The sequence below is a fragment of the Capsicum annuum genome, chromosome 8 (genome assembly GCF_002878395.1).
Source record: "Capsicum annuum cultivar UCD-10X-F1 chromosome 8, UCD10Xv1.1, whole genome shotgun sequence".
Classification (NCBI taxonomy): Eukaryota; Viridiplantae; Streptophyta; class Magnoliopsida; order Solanales; family Solanaceae; genus Capsicum; species Capsicum annuum.
This window is the reverse complement of record NC_061118.1, coordinates 134,760,506-134,763,246: the sequence shown is the minus strand read 5'-3', so window position 1 is coordinate 134,763,246 and position 2,741 is coordinate 134,760,506. Positions and strand designations below refer to the sequence as shown.

At 32.9% G+C, this 2,741-nt stretch overlaps 1 pseudogene; it reads left to right on the top strand.

The window, feature by feature from the left end:
* The first annotated feature begins 217 nt into the window (after positions 1 to 217).
* The window catches only part of LOC107879199, a 28,115-nt pseudogene continuing 25,591 nt past the window's right edge, over positions 218 to 2,741 (top strand).

The following is a 2,741-nucleotide window of genomic DNA, read 5'->3' as shown; positions in this document are numbered from 1 at the left end:
CTGTTTTTAGCTTCTAATTTTTTAGCTATCCATGATAAGTTATTTTCCTTAATAGTATTAAAACCAAAAATTGGTATTAAATCTTTAATCTTGAGGGGGGACCTATGAGTATGTGCATCAATCTTATCCAGTGGATACCATGAACGGAGAAGAAAGTTTTTCTTTAATGGCACCACCAACTTTTGATAGAGAAAGTTATCAAATTTTGGTAGTTAAAATGCAGACATATTTGGAAGCTTTGGATCTTTTGGAGGCTATCAAAGATGAATATGAGATGGATATCCTGGCAAACAATCGCACAGTGGCACAAATCAAAACTCACAAGAAGAGGAAAACTCAGGAAATCAAAGGCAAAGATATGAATTATTTATTACAGTTTCATCCAACATCTTCACTTGTATCATATCTTTGAACTCAACAAAAGAGGTATGGTATTATCTCAAGATTAATTATGAAGGATATGAAAGAATTTAAGGGATGCAATTGTTAAATTAGGTATATGAATTGAGCTTAAAAGGATGAAGGAAAGTGAAACCATAAAGAATACTCTAACTGGCTTCTTAATTTAGCAAATCATCAGATTGTTGGGTTCCACTTTCAATGATTCAAGGATCATTGAGAATCTCCTAGTAACGATACCTGAAATATTTAAGGCTACCATTACAACCTTAGAAAATGCTAAGGACTTGTCCAAAATTACGCTAGCAGAGCTCTTAAGTTCTTTTCAACCACAAGAGCAACAATAAGAAAGAGTTATTAAAGGTGCCTTACTATCTAAGCATCATAATGATGGGAGCTATAATAAGAAAAATAATAAGAAGTGCCAACCAACATATGGATAAGGTGCAAGACACAACAAAAAAACAAGTAGTTCTAAAGGAAACTACCCTCCTTATAAGCATTGCAGCTTGCTCGAACACACACCTTTCAAGTATTGGACGAGGCCTGGTGCTAAGTGCACTAAGTGAAATTAACTTGGGCATAAATAGATCATCTGTATGAAGAAAACTCAACAACAAGATGTAGATGCTCGAGTTGTTAGTGAATGGGAAGAAGATCATCTCTTTGTTGCATCGTGTTTAACAAGCACTGTCTCAAGTGAGTCTTGGTTGATTGATGGCGGATATACAAATCATATGACTTATGATAAAGAGATTCTTAAGGAGTTGTATACAAATCATATAACTCAAGTGAGCTATCCAAAGGAATGGGAAACATTATAAATTGAAATACAATCAAGTACTAAAATAATTTTTGATATTCTTTATGTACCCGATTTAGACCAGAACTTGTTAAGTATATGTCAATTATTAGAAAAAGATTTCAAATTGTATTTTAAATATAAATACTACTTGATCAAGGAAACCTTTAGTCAAGATCTTTTTAAATTAAAAATGAGAGGCAGAAGCTTCTCATTAAATCCATTAGAAGAAGAGCAGATGGTGTATTTAGCAAAAAAAAAAAGTTGTTCAGTTGTGGCATAGGAGATTCAAGCGCTGTCATTAACATGGGCTTGTCAAAATGCAAAACTTGAATATAGTGGAGAGCCTAAATAATTTGGAAGTTAATGCTACTAAATGTCATGCCTGCCAATTTGGTAAACAACACAGATAGCCTTTTCCAAAATCAACTTGAAGAGTTTCATAAAAGTTGCACCTAATGCACATTGATGTCGTAGGACCTCAAAGAACTCCATCACTATATGGTAGTATCTATTACATTATTTTCATTGGTGATTTTAGAAGAATGTGCTAGATTTTTTTCTTAAAATTCAAGTCAGAAGTTGCTGATGTATTCTAGAAATTGAAAAAATTGGTGAAAATCAAGTAATTGTAATATTCAAGCTTTGAGGTCTTATAATGGAAAGGAATATACACACCGGAATAAAATGGAGTTAGTGAAAGAAGAAATGGATGGATTATGGAGATAGGCAGGTGTATGTTACATGAGAAGGAGCTACCTAAAACATTTGGGGTAGAACTAAAAATACTAAAGTTTTTGTGCAAAATCAACTTCCAATGAAGGCTATGGAAGATAAAACACCATTTGAAGTTTGGTACGGGTTTAAACCTTTACTAAATTTTCTCAAAGTGTTTGGTTGTGTGTTTTTTGTTCATAGTTTGGTTGTGTGTTTTTTGTTCATATTCCTCATTTTAAATGCAACAAACTTGACAAGAAGGTAATTCTTAGCATTTTTATAGGCTACAGTGATGTGTCCAAAGCATATAAGGTCTATCAACCTCAAACGGAGAAAATAATCATAACTAGAGATGTTCACTTTATTGAGGACTAGCACTAGAATTGGAAGAAGCCCAAAAATATTCAACCTTTGACACTCAATTAGATCGACAAGATCTAGTGGATGATATCATATTAGGGGCACAATGTTGATCTATGATATTTATTAGAAATATAATACAATAATTTGTGAGCCCACAAGCTATGAGGAAGTAGACAGGGATGACAAATGGATGGTTAAAATAGAGGAGGACGTAGACAGGGATGACAAATGGATGGCTGAAATGAAGGAGGAGAGATGATGATCAAAAACCATTTATAGGGGGGTGCGCGGATTAGGTAGATTAAATAGATTTAGTAGGTTTCTAGTGAATCTATTTTTATTAGTGCGTGGATAATATCTTTTAATAATTTACTTTTTGCGTAAGATATATTCATTAATTATTTTATCCTGTAGTAATTACAGAGTTACAAATTCTTGTATAATAATTTATCCTATCTGT